Here is a 10809-nt window from a genome sequence, read left to right on the forward strand (position 1 = left end):
ACCCAGGCTGGAGTGCAATGGTGCGATATTGGCTCACCGCAACCTCCACCTCCTGGGTTCAAACAATTCTCCTGCCTCAGCCACCCGAGTAGCTGGGATTACAGGCATGCACCACCATACCCAGATAATTTTGTATTTTTAGTAGAGATTGGTTTCACCATGTTGGTCAGACTGGTCTCAAATTCCTGACCTCAGGTGATCCACCCACCTTGACCTCCCAAAGTGCTGGGATTACAGGTGTGAGCCACTGCACAGGTCTGGGACTGATTGTTATTTCTGCCTGGGTCCCTGAATGAAGAGAACATAGAATAAAGAATGGATAGTGCCACAAAATGACCCACAAAAGTCACATAACATGAGTGAGAAATTACCCCTTATTGTTGTAAGCTGCAGAGATTTTTGAAGGTAGATGTGTTCAGGTAGCTTTGCTTCACTAATGTATTATAAAACATGCATCATTTCCAGGAGGGCACTTTAAGAGCAAGTGCATGATTCATGCTACCATGCAGTTACTATGGCCTAACTCAGCAAAAGATGAGTAATGCAAATAGGTGATCTATAATGAGAAAAGGTTCAGCGCACCAGGAGTACATAATAATTCTAAATTGTATCCATATAAAAATATAGCTTCAGGCCAGGTGCAGTGGCTCACGCCTGTAAAACCAGCACTTTGGCAGGCCAAGGAGTGTGGGTTACATAAGGTCAGGAGTTCAAGACCAGCCTGCCAACATGGCAAAACTCCATCTCTACTAAAATTACAAAAATTAGCCAGGCGTGGTGGCAGGCACCTGTAATCCCAGCTACTTGGGAGGCTGAAGCAGGAGAATCACTTGAACCTGGGAGGTGGAGGTTGCAGTGAGCTGAGATCACGCCATTGCCCTTCAGCCTGGGCAACAAGAATGAAACTCCATCTCAAATATATATATATATATATATAGCTTCAAACTACTGTATAAATATTGATAGAACTATAAGAAGAAATAGACAAATGCACTCTCATGTGGAGATTGTGCAACTCGTTAGTTGCTATGGTTTCAGTGTATGTGTCCACCAATATTTGCATGTTGAAACCTAATCCCCAGGGTGATAATATTAGAAGGTGGGGCACTTGGGAAGGTGATTAGTCATGAGGGACCCACCCTCATGAATGGGATTAATGACCTTATAAAATAAGTGCATGGGAGCTGTTTACCCTGTTTTGCCCCTTCTGCCCCTTCCATCCCTCCCACCATGTGAGAACACCAGTGTTCCTCTCCTCTGGAGGACTCAGCTTTAAGGGTGCCATCTTGGAAGTAGAGGCTGGGCCCTCACCAGACACAAAACATGCTAGCGCCTTGATCAGTAATTTGCTCATAGTTATGGACCTTTCAGCTTCCATAACTGTGAGCAAATAAATGGATGCTGTTTATAAATTACCCAGTCTCAGGTATTTTGTTACAGCGGCACAGACAGACTAAGAGAGGATATAGGTAGAACTCTGCACAGAAGAATTGGATAATGTACATCATTTTATTATATGACATGTTTAGAACAGTTTTTAAATTGTTTGCTAGACTATAAAGCAAACCTTAAAAAATGTCAAAAAAATAAAATCATCTAGATTCTGTATCTTACCTCAATGGAATTAAGTAAGGAATTGACAAAATGATACAGTCAAAATATTCTCTATTTGGACATTAACAACACACATGAAAATAAATAACAGGTGGCTGGGCGCGGTGGCTCACACCTGTAACCCCAGCACTTTGTGGGGCAGAGGTGGGTAGATCACGAGGTTGGAAGTTTGAGACTAGCCTGGCCAACATGGCCAAACCCTGTCTCTACTAAAAATACGAAAATTAGCTGGGTATGGTAGTGAGCACCTGTAATCTCAGCTACTCAGGAGGCTGAGGCAGGAAAATTTCTTGAACCCGGGAGGCGGAGGCTGCAGTGAGCCAAGGTCACATCACAGCACTCCAGCCTGGGCGACACAGCAAGACTCTGTCTCAGGGTGGGGGTTGTGGGCGGGGGGGGGGCACGGGTGGAAAGAAAAGAAGTAACAGGTTAAAAAAAGAGATCATAATGAAAACTTTAAAATATTTATAATTGAATGATTATAAAAATACTACCTTCCAAATCTATGTTGTCAGCAAAAAAAGTTTAAGAGGGAAATTTATATCCAACAATTCTTATAAAAAAGAAAGGTCTAAGTTAATTAGTTAATCACTTAAAAGGTTAGAAAAATGAAAGCAAACTCAAGGAAAGTGAAAGGAAAGACACAGGAAAGGAAAGGTAAGTTTGTATATTAATTAGAAAACAGAGATACAATAAGGAAGATCAAAAAAGCCCAAAGTTAGGTTTTTGAATTGACTAATAAAACTGACAGATCTCAGGTAAGATTGATAAGATATATATATAACATAGAGAGAGATTTACAGAGATGTCTTTGAGATATATATATCATACATAAAAGAGAGTATCTCTCAAAGATATCTCTGTAAATCCCTCTCTATATATGATCTATCTAGAGAAGAGAGAATAAACAAATCTATTTAAACCACTGTTTGAGGGATTATCTCTTGTTTGTAGCCAGATATACTTCCAAATGATAAACCAATCAGTTTGAGAGCAGACTGCAGAGGCAAGAGGCGAGTGCAGAGTTAGCTATTGTTAAAAAATAACTGCAAACTTGGTAGATTAAAGCAATAATAATGTATTCTACCTCTGCTTTGAACTGCATCTTTGGCGGAGCTTGGCTTTTCTCTCTGCAGGTTGGGAGTCAAGTCTGCTTCACATGTATTAATTTAGGCAGGTCCAGGCTAAAGGGACAGCAGCTACCCAGGAAAAGCTCATCCCATGACGATGTCAGGGGGCTAAAGAGAAAGCCCTACCATGCAAGCATATTTTAAACCTTTGTGGATATCCTATTTGCTAATATACTATTGGCCAATGCAAGTCACATGACAGCCCAAAGTCAAGGGCAGGAAGTGCACTTCACTTTTAGAGGGAGAAACTACAAAGTCATATGACAACGGGCATGTACACAGGGAGGGGTGAAGGATTAGGAACAAGAAACCAATTGACCAAAGTCTGCCATCTTACCCACAATTGTTCAAATTTCTCCCGCATGCAAAGCACATTCATTTCAATCCCAAGACCTTCTGAAATCTTATCCAGACTTAAAATCCTCATGAGGATCCAAGTTCAGAGTCTTGTGATCTATATCAGATCTAGATGTGGCTTCTCTGGGTTCTAAAACATCTATGAACTAGAAAGACAAGTTGTCTGGCTTCTCACCCTCACACCCGACACACAGCGATAGTATAGGAATAAGATAACGGCAATGAACACTCTCATTTGAACATAGTTAAGAAAGGGAGGCTCATAGCCGTCAGTCACTGGTCAATAGCAATTCCAAAATCCCAGGGGACAAACATTGCCGGGTCTCACTAGGCTGTGATTAAGGCTCTTGATTTCTCCTTGAGAGTAGCTCCTCAGTCAGTTCTGCACAGCTCTTGGTTCTGCCCTCTTGGAAATCCTTCCTTTCACCACAACTCCCTTGCTTAATTCTGAAGCATGTCTCGAAGATAGCGTTGAAAAGCATGTACTTTTTTGTGGCTGATGAGCTTTCTCAGGTAGCTACATTCCCATGGAAAGTTGGGGATATCTCTACCTCTTTCCATCCAGACTGGTGGCACTTTTGCCAGTACACAGCTCTCAAAGATATGGTAGATTTTTTATATATTTGATTCCAGTCAACTTCATATGACACAGTTACACTTATAATTTTTCTCAACATGTGCCTCTTTCTATAGACTCAATGTACTTACTGGCACTTTAGGGGAATTAAAATTTTGAGGGAACATATCCTTAGTACCTCTTAATCTTTCTAGAAGCCCTTTTGTCAGCTGAAAGGATCCATGCCCTTGATTTGATTCTTGTCCCCAGATTGTATTTTGATTTAAGAATCTTTTGCTGTCTGGAGAGATTGGACATTAGAAACCTTTATTTTTCCAACCTAGCAAAAATTTGTCTAACACAAAAAAGTCCTCTATCTATCTATCTATATCTATCTATCTATCTATCTATCTATCTATCTATCTATCTATCTATCTATCTATTTTTTTGAGACAGAGCCTCTCTGTCACCCAGGCTGGAGTGCAATGGCATGATTTTGGCTCACTGCAACCTCCATCACCTGGGTTCAAGCAATTCTCTTGCCTCAGCCTCCTGAGTAGCTGAAATTACAGGCATGTATCACTATGCCTAACTAATTTTTGTATTTTTAGTACAGGCAGGGTTTCACCATGTTGGCCAGGCTGGTCACGAACTCCTGACCTCAGGTGATCCACCCTCCTCGGCCTCCCAAAGTGTTGGGATTACAGGCCTGAGCCACTGTGCCCAGCCAAGAAAAAATCCTATTTTGACATTTTGCCTCTAAATGTCTTCTAAAACTTCATTAAATACATTTTCTCCTTCAAGTTTTCATACACAGGAGTTTTACTAAATGTTTCCCACTACTTAACGTAGGCTGCCTTTTCCTGTTTCCTGTGAGTTTTCTCACCACTTTCCAGCCCCCTGTAAATATTTCCTTGTTGCTTATTGCCTGGTCTCAAACCCAGTGCCTCATATTTAAGGTTTTTGCTCAATTGCTGCATCCGCCTGCTGTTATTACAATACAATCCACTTCAAAGCTCAGTGGCTTCCAACAGTAATTATTTATTCTCATTCATGTGTCTGCAGATCAGCTAAGGGCTGGCTGGTCTGAGCTGGGCTCAACTGGGCAGCTCTGCTTCAGCCTGTGGGGACAGCTGGACACCCCAGGAGTTGTGGGGAGCTACTGGAAGACACACCTTTTGTTGGATGGTGTGGGAGGATGTGCGGTCAGGAACTACTGTAGCTTTTTTTTTTCTATAAGGGGAGAACCTGGAGTTGCAGGAGCCTGTTGGTGGGGCTGGAAATGAAAAGTCAGTGTCTTGGTGGGAATCTGGATCCAGCTTCACCTGACCAGACCCAGGTGAACCAACACATTCACTTCATTGCTCATCAGTTTGCAATTTTGTTTTTGTTTTCGTTTCTTTACAGTCAAGACAGTCTTCATTGATACATAGGCTGTGAGGTGGTTGCTGGGGGTAGTGGTCAGAGGATTCACTCTTTCTTCTAGGGCTCTGGCTTTTGGGGCACGTGTGCACATGTATGGGTAGGCCTTCTAAGCTGCTTGGAACAGAAATGGAGTCTGGCTGATTTCAGCAGAAAGGGAATTTACTAGGCCGGGCACGGTGGCTCACACTCGTAATCCCAGCACTTTGGGAGGCTGAGGCAGGCGGGAAACCTGAGGTCAGGCATTTGAGACCAGCCTGGCCAACATGGTGAAACTAAAAATACAAAAAATACAAAAAAAATTAGCCAGGCATTGTGGCAGATGCCTGTAATCCCAGCTACTCAGGAGGCTGAGAATCAATCGCTTGAACCTGGGAGGCAGAGGTTGCAGTGAGCTGAGATTGTGCCACTGCACTCCAGCCTGGGTGATAGAGCAAGACTTCGTCAAAAAAAAAAAAAAAAAAATGGAATTCACTAAAAGGATCTGGTTCCAAAGAGTGTGGGAAAATCAAGCTCGGTGACCACGCGGCCAAACCGTACCCACAATCAGGCCACAGAACTGGGGTGGCCAGAACACTGCTGCCACCACCATGGCCACCACTGTTGCCACTGTGGCTGCCACTGCCACCTGGACCCCCTCATCTCCTCCAGTCTGCACTGTGCTGCCCCTGCTGCTTTGGAAGCAGATCTTGCTGCCACCACTGCCCTCATGTGCCACTAGAAGCTAAGTCAGAGTCCTGTGGTTGGCTGAACCTGGCCCAGCAGCTGCTTCCTGGCTGCAAGGGAGGCTGAAGAAGCGATGAACTGGCCCTTTGGGCTTCTACAGTAGGATGTAGGTTCTGTCTCTCTCCAAGTCTCAAAGAATGGGGAATTCCTCAAACACAGGATGGAGTTTCACGCTAGGGAGTAAAAAACACAATACAGGGCATAGGGAACTGAGCTCAAATAGAGATAATAGCTTCAGCTTTATTCTTGGTAGATCAAAATTGGAGAATGTAGCTGGAACCTGGGGCCAAAATGGGGCTACTGACTCTTCCCTCCCCCTTCCCAGAGCTGAATTTCTTTTCTCTTTTATTTTCTTTTTGTTTATTTTTTTTGAGACAGTCTTACTCTGTCACCTAGGCTGGAGTGCAGTGGCACAATCATGGCTCACTGTAGCCTCAACCTCCCCGGCTCAGGTGATCTTCCCACCTCAGCCCCTTGAGTAGCCAGGTGTGCCACCACCATGCCGAGCTAATATTTTGTAGAAACAAAAATACAAACATGGGGTTTCACTGTGTTGCCCAGGCTGGTCTCAAACTCCTGGGCTCAAGTGATCCATCCGCCTTGGCCTCCCAAAGTGCTGAGATTACAGGGGTGAGCCGCCACACCCAGCCTCAAGAACAGAATTTCTCTCCCTGCTGTAGGGGAGCCCTCCTCCTGGAGCAGGAATGCTCTGCCTTGCTGAGCTACCATTTGACATCAGAAGCAGAAACAAGGGATAAGCTGTTCATGAGGACAGGTCCTGGGGAGGCCAGTGTCTGAACTGTCACCTGTCCTCTGCCTCCCCACACAGAGGGGCAGAAGGGTAGGATCCTCTAATGCTATTTCCATTTGGGGATGGAGAGTCCCATCCATTTCCCAAAGAGAAAACAGCACACACAAAAAAGATGTGGTGGGGTGAGAGGGGGTATGAGGGCATCAAGGGGAGGCAAGCTTTCCCAGGAGGCAAAGTCGGTGATACAAAGGAGAACAGTAGACATTTGCACATTACCTGTATAAAGATGCATGTTCTTAACATCCACACAAAGCTATGCACTCCCATTTGTCCTTAACATTGGCTCCTCTCTATGTATTTTTTGTCCTGCCTTTTTTTTTTTTTTTTTTTTTTCCGAGATGGAGTCTTGACTGGCTGCCCAGGCTGGAGTGTAGTGGCACAATCTCAAGTCACTGCAACCTCCTCCTCCTGGGTTCAAGTGATTCTCCTGCTTCAGCCCCCCAAAGTAGGCTACTTTCAACACGCCTGGCTAATTTTTGTATTTTTAGTAGAGATGGGGTTTCACCATGTTGACCAGGCTGGTCTTCAACTCCTGTCCTCAAGTGATCCACCCACCTTGGCCTCCCAAAGTACTGGGATTACAGGCATGAGCCACCATGCCTGATCATCCTGCCATTTTTGAAGGACATATGACAGGCTGATTGTCTTCCATTTGGCTCTTCCCTTGGATCCTCTCTGCCTCCCCACCCAAGTCTGTGTCCGGGGCGCTGACTCATACAGACTTCTCTGTCTACTAGCTTCCAGCTGGTGTGGCCCCTGTGATCCCCAGGGGGAGCTGGAGGGAGGGAGGAGTGCATTTGAAGGATTATTTTCCAGAATCCCTTCCTGCGGAGTCCCCATGGGCTGGCCACAGCCCTTGACCTACCCTTAGCTCCGTCAGTAGCCCTCTCTCTCCAGGTCCCCTCCCTGCACCCCTTCAAATTTAGGGTGGTAACAGTCCCAGGGTTCCTAGCCCCAGGGTACTGAATCATTCCTTCTCTGTTGCTTTTCTTAATCTCTGTTCATACTTTTGTAAGTAATCTCATTGCTAAACTCATGTCAATTACTCAGCTTGAGTGTGTCGTCTGTTTCCTGGTGGTACCTGAATGACATCTATGGAGTCTGGAAATGTTTCTCTACCCAAAGGAAAAACAACAGCTCACATGCACCAGCAAACAGGACTTCAGTGAGTCTCAGATTCCTGAATGTGAGGGAGACGGTAAGGAAAGGTAGAGACGGTGCCAAACGGAAGGCGCATGACCACTCACACTCCAGCCCTTTGTTGTCATGACAATGGCAGCCCAGTGTTGCCCATTCTTCCCATTTTTCAAGAGGAGCAAAACATCCAGATTTTTAAAGTGGTACCCCCTGATTTTTAAATGTTGGCTCAGGCTGGGCATGGTGGCTCACGCCTGTAATTCCAGCACTTTGGGGTGATCCACCCAAGGTGGGTGGATCACCTGAGGTCAGGAGTTTGAGTCCAGCCTGGCCAACATGGTGAAACCTCATCTCTACTAAAAATAGAAAAATTGGCCAGGCAGGGTGGCGCATGCCTGTAATTCCAGCTACTCGAAAGGCTGAGGCAGGAGAATTGCTTGAACTCGGGAGGCAGAGGTTGCAGTGAGCTAAGATTGCACCACTGCACTCCAGCCTGGCAACAGAGCGAGAATATGTCTCAAAAAAAAAAAAATTGGCTCAAATTTTTTGAAGTCATGATATGAGCCAGGCAAGCAATGAGGTGGCTGAACTTGGCCCCTTTTCAGTCTCTGCTCTCAGTGTACAGTGTCCTGCAAAGCCCCAAACCCTCCATGGTGCAAAGAGCCTATGGGAAGGACCATGGTGACAGGTCATTAGTGAGACTCAGGACCCAGTGGTGGGAGTGGAGAGGACTGGCTATGCCGCCTCCTCCACAGAGGCTCCACGGGGAAGCCGCAAGCTCCAATCCTGGCAATGCTGTTCTGTAGCCGGCAGCCTTGCCGCGCTTGCCTGGTCCATCATGTCTAATATGGGTGTCAGCAGAAAGTAAATTAAATCCGCTAGGCTGTAATTTGCAAAGAAAACATTTTGTGGCAGTAACTAAACAGAGCATTATGTTTTAATCGGGTTTTAAAAATGTTTTAAAAATCATTTTATTGTGCAGAAGCTGGTATCCTAAGAGCTATAATTCCTTAACTAACAGTTCACTAATGCAATACCTTCTAATCTAGATGTTCTTGCCAGCCGGGGCATTTGTCTTGATGCTCTTAAAGCTACGTACTTTCAGAGCCGAAGCGCTACACTGCCTTCCCGCCACTGAATAAGGAGCCCTAGTACCACCTCCTGCTGCAGTTTGTCCTGGCTTTGAAAGAGAAACAAAACTATTTATCTTTCCTTTGTTGTATTTGCCCATTCATTTGTTTGTGTATGTACATATGCATGCACATATATATTTCTTAATGAACACTTGTGTACTCCTATCTATAGATTTTGCAAGTATTAGTTCAGTGAATTCTCTTATAACCCCTCGAGGGAGGTGCTATTCTTAGCTCTGTTTTTACAGATCAACAAATTGAGGCACAGAGAGGTGAAGTAACTTACTGAAGGTCACACAGCTGGTAAGTGGTAGGGATGAGGGTCTGGCTCCTGAATCTACAGTCTGAACTACCTTGCTGTGCTGTCTTGTCTTTCTGCCTCCAGCCCCATTCCTGAAGCCCCCGGCTCACCCATCCTCCTGCACTCTCTCCTGCCATTCCTCTCTCATCCTTCAGAGATTCACTCATTCCTTTGTTTTATGGACGTCATCTGCTGTGTGCCAGCCCTGAGGCTTGTAGGGGGGAAATCCCTTGCCATGGCAAGGGTCTGAAGCCTCAGCCTGTTCCCATATAAATATTGAGGAATTAGAAATGTAGGCACATAGTTATTCCTTTGTATAATCATATATAATCTTATAGTTACTTATAAAAATATATACTCAATATTACCTTTCATTTTACTCATGACTATCAGGTTATGAAGCATGGAACTGAGGTGACATTGTGAATAAAGTGATCCTAAGGCAAGATGCTCTAAGCCCTCTGTCACACTCGCATAAGGGCTGCTGGAGGGCGCCTCGGCTGTGCGGCAGCGCCAGTGCTGTGAAAGTGCCTGATGTTTAGCCAGCTAGGGAAGGAGACATGCAAAATGACCGAGACATCTCCTTCCTAGGGAAATTAGGAGAAAACTCCGCTTCTCCAAGCCCTTGTGGCAAGGCGTGACGGATGTCAGGGAGGCCCGTAGACATCTAGGGTCTTAACTGTCTCTATGTGATGCTGCGCTTCGGTGGTCACGTTCCATGTCTACTTTCATGCCCTGTTTCTGCACCTGGTTTCTCTTTTCCTTAAAAGATAAGAATTACTAATAGTAACATAAGGTTAGTGTCCTTGCTATTTCTGACAAATATGCGAAGAGCGCTAAGGCATTAGGTTTTCTCCTCGCCTTGGCTACTTGAAAGTCTTGGGTCCCTATCTTCAAGACACGTGATTTACCTGATCCTATCACTGACCACCGTTACCTCATCCTACCTTCCCTGCCCACTGCTTTGTACTCAATAAAAGTCAGAGTGTCCAGGCACTTGGTGCCACTGTAGGTCTCCGCGCTTTTGTTGGCCATGGACCTCCAAGCCCAAACTCTTTTCTGTATCTCTGTGTCAGTGTCTTGTATTTCTATAGTTTCTCGTCTCTGCACCAGCAGGGAGGGGCTCACAGAACCCTATAGGGCTGGACCCTCTAGAGGCTAAATGCGGGGGACCCCATATTGAGCTGTTCTGACATGATTCTTTTTTTTTTTTTTTTTTTTTTGGGACGGGTTTTTCTTTTTTTTTTTTTTTTTTTTTTGGGACGGAGTTTCGCTCTTGTTACCCAGGCTGGAGTGCAATGGCGTGATCTCGGCTCACCGCAACCTCCGCCTCCTGGGTTCAGGCAATTCTCCTGCCTCAGCCTCCTGAGTAGCTGGGATTACAGGCACGTGCCACCATGCCCAGCTAATTTTTTGTAGTTTTAGTAGAGACGGGGTTTCACCATGTTGACCAGGATGGTCTCGATCTCTTGACCTCGTGATCCACCCGCCTCGGCCTCCCAAAGTGCTGGGATTACAGGCTTGAGCCACCGCGCCCGGCCTGACATGATTCTTGACAGATGGGGCTCAGAGTCTAGGAAGGGAAAGAGCCTGGTACCCAGGTGCCTCCAATCCCTGAAATG

The 10809-nt window shown here is 45.4% G+C and overlaps 1 long non-coding RNA gene across 1 annotated transcript in view; it reads right to left on the reverse strand.

The window, feature by feature from the left end:
* Positions 1–10584, reverse strand: part of LOC108318251 — a 10713-nt gene extending 129 nt beyond the window's left edge. Inside the window, exon 1 of the long non-coding RNA XR_001831076.1 lies at positions 10512–10584. This is a non-coding gene — a long non-coding RNA (uncharacterized LOC108318251). The remainder of the gene's footprint in view (positions 1–10511) is intronic.
* Between the last annotated feature and the right edge of the window lie 225 nt (positions 10585–10809).

Source organism: Cebus imitator, unplaced genomic scaffold (assembly GCF_001604975.1).
Source record: "Cebus imitator isolate Cc_AM_T3 unplaced genomic scaffold, Cebus_imitator-1.0 Scaffold216, whole genome shotgun sequence".
In the NCBI taxonomy this organism is placed as follows: Eukaryota; Metazoa; Chordata; class Mammalia; order Primates; family Cebidae; genus Cebus; species Cebus imitator.